Source organism: Marmota flaviventris, chromosome 4 (assembly GCF_047511675.1).
Source record: "Marmota flaviventris isolate mMarFla1 chromosome 4, mMarFla1.hap1, whole genome shotgun sequence".
Lineage (NCBI taxonomy): Eukaryota > Metazoa > Chordata > Mammalia > Rodentia > Sciuridae > Marmota > Marmota flaviventris.
In genome coordinates, this window is record NC_092501.1 from 97,942,971 (window position 1) to 97,949,509 (window position 6,539).

Consider the following 6,539-nt stretch of genomic DNA (forward strand, 5'->3'; position numbering starts at 1 on the left):
GGCTCAGGCATTCTACCGGGGAAACTCAAGAATGACAGCTTCTACTTTGTAATTCTAGATAAAGACAAATGTTTGTTTAGAATAAATAATTGTCCCAGGCTTGGGTTGTAGATAGGAAAAATATGCTAAGGTCCTCACTTGCTCTGGAGTTTGTGGCTATCTGCAGTACTTCCAATAGGTTGCAGGTGCTAGGAACTCTCAGCTCCAACAAAGGAAAGAATCTTGAGCTGCGGCTGAGATGTGTGAGTTGATGGGAGAATGTTGTAACAAATGATTTTTGTTCATGAATTTTGGGGAAATCAGCCAGCTGCCTACATCACCCTGTGTCTCTGTGTGGATACCTCTTAACTTGGGGCAGCTGTTGTATGATGCCTGCCTGCACATTGGGTTTTGGTCACATAGATTTTGAAACTTCAAAGTCTCGTGTCTATACCCACTTTCCAAGGCCCTCCTTTGACTGTGCATTCAAGTCCTCTCTGCTGCACAGCTGCTTGGTGTGTGCCTCCTGAGCAGGCCCTACTTGGCTGTCACTGTGATTTTTTTTTAATATTAGTAACTATTAGTGAATTTCTAAATTTCTCTTTTTTCCAATGCAGAGACCTACTGTGTTGGCATTACTCTTGGTACTTTTACCAGTTTTAGTCTTATTCTGTCTTTATTGTAATAGTTTGCCTTCATTGTTACTGTTGGGTTAGGAGTATTCTGTATAATCAGAAACCTGGATTTAGCAATGCTTCTTTATTTTCTGGCCATTCTCTTCTCTGGATGGAGGGAGCACTGTCAGCTACTATTCACTTCAGAATTTCTTCTATTTATATCCTACTACAATAAAATTAATGGCACTTTATTCATAAATATTCATGAGCCTATTAATTACTAGTTGTCTTCCTGTAGTTTAAATAAAAAAGTTATTTTTAATTTGTTTTTATGACTAGTGAGAAAGCTTTTGCCCTCTTGTGTTCTATTACCTATAAGAGAATGGAAAATGACTAAAATCCAGTCTAGATTATTTTAGAGTATCTTCAACAAATCTGGTTTGGTCTAAATTTAAATCTTCTAATATGGTATTCCCTACAAAGAACAAAGTGAAGAGTTTGAATTTTCCATTTCCATTTTTAAAAAGTATTTACCAAAACAAATGGAGAAATTCATTTAACAGTATATTTTATTTCTATAAATTTTACATTTTAAATTATAGTTATAATTTTAAGATTATTTTAAATTCTCCCCAGTTGTATTTCTCCATGTGTGTTAAGTTGAATATCTCATAAGCATTTTCCTCATGGCACAGACTCAGGCAGACAGGCTGGAAAGATGCCCGAATCCACATGTCACTGCACAAGCATGATGTGGCTGAACAGCAGGCAAATGATTTTTGCATTGTTAGCCCCAAACCATAAGATTTGGTACACTTATGATTTTCTTTACATAGGATCCTATTAGAAAATTAATGTTTTCATTTCAGTAAATTTTTAGCACATCGAAATCTTTTATGAGCACCAAGTGGCTAGGTTGTAAAAGTTTTGTAATGATTTGCAACTAAAATACATGATACATTTTAATCCATTACAGACTAGTGGGAATGTATCAGCCAGAGTAGCAAGTCATTTTTGTTTTATGAAGCAGAATATCTGTCATCTTGCAGTATTACCAATGCTGTTATAAATTGAATTTAAAGTGGTATTAAAAAGATCCTGTCAAACAATTTTTATCTGTTTGTATATCTTACTATAGATTATGTACAAGTAACATCTAAATAAAATTACACTTTTAACCCTACAAGGTTCTGTTGTATGTTTGACTCTTAGGAGGAAGTTGGAAGTTGTATAAAATAGCATGTTCATTATCAGATAACAGAAGATTCTACAATGATTCCACTTAAATTTCTGCATAATTTTTGTGTGACTGTAAGTCCAGATTGAATTCTGTGAGTGCCACAAGGAAGCACTAGTATAGTTAGGAGAAGCCATCCTGGGAACAGAAGCAACATGTTCAGAAGTTAAAGGCTGGGGCAACGAGGGTCTTGGCCACATTTGGTCTGATAATAATAATGACTAGTACTCTGTAGTATCCATTGCTTGTGAATATTCATTGCTTACCCTTTAAAATCTTTTAAGATGGGCATTCTATTTCACATATGCGAAAACTAGGGGACCATGCATGATATGAAACTCAACCTGGGGAAGGAATTTCATGTTGGGAGTAATGAGAATCCAGATTGGGTAGGTATGTTTGGTCTTGTTAGGAAAGACAGACTGGAACTTAACTCTGTAACAACTGCCTTGTACTGCTGATGTAAGCAGTAGATATGTTTGCCCTAACACACGTCACATGATATTGTTAGTTCTTTGTGTAACCTCCCACCAGACTGTGTGCTTTGTGTCATCCTTACTTGTCTTGCATCTGAGAGCCCCAGCACAGTGCCCAGTTAACTAGTTAAGTGATAAGATAATGGATGGATTTCCAAGTTACTTTTTAAACAAAAGGTAAATTGTGTGCAAATTTTACCACATACCTCGCATATCCTCTCTGTATTGGGACTTGTTATTTGACATGACTTTCTCTTTATTTGGGTGTATGGCCCATCAGACTGAGCTCGGTGAAGAAGGCAGAGAACTCCGATTTACTCTGTTCTGTTTATTGCATGCAGTGCCTGGCATTCAATATTAACAAAATATTTTTTTGAGTAATTGTCATTTCTAGAACAAAATCAAAGGCTTCAACAAATATTTGAGGGACTAATAGGAGTTGAAATGCATGAATCTGTAAAAGCACTCAGAAGAGTGCCTGACATCTAGCACACTCAGTGAATGTGAGCTGTTACTATCATCTGCAGGTCCCTTGCTGGGGAAGAGTGAGCAGGCCAGTCCCTGCCTTTGTGGAGCTTCTTGTCTCATGAGAAGCATAGTCACAAAATTGTGAATGCTCCCTGACTTACAGTGAGGTTATATGCCGGTAAACCCGTCATAAATTGAAAATGTCTTAAGTTGAAAATGCATTAATACATCCAAACTACTGCACATCCCAGTTTAGCAACACAGCATACTATAGGCTATCAGTTCTTGCCTGCTGTGATTGCAAGGCAGCCCAGAAGCTGCAGTCACTGCCATGGCCAGCATCAAGAGAGGGAATTGGACTACATATTACTAGCCTGGGAAAAAATCCAAATACAAATTTTGAACGATGATTTCTACTTAATGAGGATTGATTTTGCACCAACATAAGGTTAAATAAAAAAATCTTAAGTTGAAGTATATCATAAGGACATTCCATATTGCCAAATAAATAATGTAGATCACTTTACATGTACTCTAATTGGGAGTGAGGTAGAAAATGGACGAAGTCGAGTCTGTGGACCAATGGAAGCTAAGATTTAAGAATGAGCAGAAGTTAGGGGCAAAGAGAAGGGAAAGGAGTTTCTCAATAGAGGGATGGCATTTACTTTCCTTAAGGAGGAAAGGACAATGTATGGTGATCATGCAAAAATATTAAAATATGAGTGAGATGGAAGGACCCAGAGGAAGAAGGTACCACAAGAGGGACAGAAATGAGATGGTGGGAACCTCTCCTGCCCCTTAGATAAGCCAATGAATGCTGCCACAATAATATGTCTACCATAACTGAAATGTATAGAAAATCTATTTATAGCCTGTTGACTTTTCATTAATCTCAATATCTTGATGCTTTAGACAATACTCATATATAGAAAGGACCTTAGGTATATTGTGTTCATATATTTAGAAGACATCTTAGTGCTAGTCCGGCTGCCTCATATTAAAGATGGGAAAAGGCCATTGCTTGCGTTGCTAGTTGCTCAAAGCTCTTCAGTCTCTTAACTCTTATATTTTCAAACTGGTCCTCCTGTTTCACAGTGGGCCTTCAAGAATTACTTAACATTCTTCTTTATCCAACATTTTATTGTGCAAAAATTGAAACCTACTAGAAAGATGTTCAATAAACTTCCATCTGTTCATATCTATTCATCTCATTTTTTTGGGGGGGGGGGTGCTTGGGATTGAACTCAGGACCTTGTGCATGTGAGGCAAGCACTCTACCAACTGAGCTATATCCCCAGCCCTATTCATCTCATTTTTTATGCATTTCAAGGTAACTTACAGTTTGCTCCTGAACACTTCAGTGTACATATCATTATATTAGGGTTTAATGTTTTTATTTAATATGTTTTAGTAAAACATACTTCAGAGTAAAATGAACACATCTTCATATATACCATTCAGTGAATGTTAGCAGTGCATAGTTACATAATGCAAATTGAGATGCACAGTATTACTGTGGCCTCAGCAAACTCCTTCATACCCTTTTGAAGCTGGTTCTCCATCTCCGGTGTCAGGACAACCGACTGAAGTTTTTTACTGTAGATTAATTTAGCCTGCTTTAGATTTTCATATAGAGGAAAAAGTGGCATGTACTCTTTTGCATTTGGATGCTTTGAATGATAATGTTTTGATATTCATGTTTTACTTGTATAAATAGTTATAATTTTTATCACTTAGTCATGTTCTAGTGTAGGAACACAATGGGTTTATCTGTTCTCTTGGGTAAGATTTATATAAGTCTTTTCTGGACCTCCCCATCATATATCTTGGATAAATATATTATACCATGTAATTGTCACTTTTTTCCCAAAAAAGTGAAATGTGACCATTATGTGAAGCTTTCAAAAAAAAATTGTGCTAGAATTACTTTAAAATGATTTATTACTTCACAATTTTTGGTGCAAGATTAGGATACAAAGAATACTTATAAATACATGTTAATGCAGTGGTAATGATTATGATGTGAAATACAGTACTAACAGTGAAATTGCTTGTTGTGTTGGGTGTTATGTTGAGTTTTATAACGACTAGATTTTTTTCCCCTGCTATATACTAGCAGTGTTGCTCCACATCTATAAATGTGGTTTGTGTGTTTGGGGGGAGGGGGGCGGGTCTGCTTGAGGTTCACTGAACTGTAATCTGTAAATTAGTGTGTCTTAGATAAAATTTAGGAAATATTTGGACATTTTTAATTCAAATTTGTGTCCCATTCTTTCTGTCCTCTCCTTATATTCCTGTTTCATGTTTGTTAAACCTTTTGATATTGGCTCAAGTACTTGAGGCACTTTCAATTTAATTGTTTTCTCTCTGTTCTGCAGATTGGGTAATTTTTATTAATATTTCTTTAGGCTCACTGACTATTATCTACAATTTAGTCCTTTTTTTTAATGGTGCTGGGGATTGAACCCAGGGCCTTGTGCATGCAGGGCAAGCTCTCCACCAACTGAACTATATCTCTAGCCCTACAATTTGATCTTAAGCACATCTAGTAAATTTGTTATTTCAAACATTGTTCTTTTTCTACTCTAGGATTTCTTATTGGTTATTCTTTTTTTTAATAGTTCTCTGCTGAGATTTCCTACTTGTTCATTTATTATAAACTTATTTTCCTTTACATCTTTCAGCACAGGCTAGCTCTTTTAAAATTATTGCCTGATAATTCCAACATTTGGTCATTTTTAGGTTCAATATGTTTATTGGTTCTTCTCTTAAGTGCATGCCTAGTAGTTTGGGGCTATATTTAGAATTTAGATGCATTTTTGAGACTCTGGATTCTGTTATATTCCTTTGAAACATGCTCATTTTTCTTTAAGGAAGTCAGTTAACATGGCCAGAATTAAGCACTGACCTCTTTGTCCTTATACACTCTGATAGGGATAGCAGCAGAAAGTTTTCAAGTACTTTTAGTCTTAAGCTGCTAGGATTTGGCCTTGGAAGAGTTGTACACAGAACTTTTGGATCCCCCCATATGGTTCTCTTTTCTGAGGTCCTCTATCACTTTATATCTGCTCTAATCCCTCCAAACTTGGTCTTGTTTATTTTTGGTTGTTTGTTTTGTTGTTAGTGTTTAAGCCAGCAAAATGTGGATTAAGCCAGAAAGACTGAAGATTTTCTATTCAAGCTTAGCCATCTTGCTTGGCAGAATGAGATTTGCCTTCAGTCAAAAAGCAACCCAAATCTGGAAACACACCCAAAGATTTTCCTTCTTCCAAGCATCAACTCCCTTCTAGTGTCTATTTTTACTTCTATTTAATACCACCAATAGTTATGAAGTATATTTTGTTCAGTTTATAACTGTAGAGAGTTGGTTTGGAATAGATTAGACCTCAGTCCCAGAAAGCTCATTTCATATATACTGTATGCAATGTTTACTTTTAAATGTAAATTTTAAAATGCAGGTTGGTATTGAATACAAATCATAAAAGATAACTAGCAGTTTAATTTTTCTGCCAGGTGATCTTGTTTCTGCAAGGACCCCAAATAAAGCTTATAAGATCTTTATTAAATGGTATCCAAGGGTAGCATGGTGTACTGTGAAACACTTGCTGTTTGTATCTCCTTATTTCTGTGAATCAGAATGTTTTCTGATACATGCAAGTAAAACCATGTATGTTAATAATTAGAGAGTTGAGACATTTTTTAAAAGTGTCTGCTTTAACTCCAGTCTCAATTTTTATGTTCACCGAATAATCATTAATATTT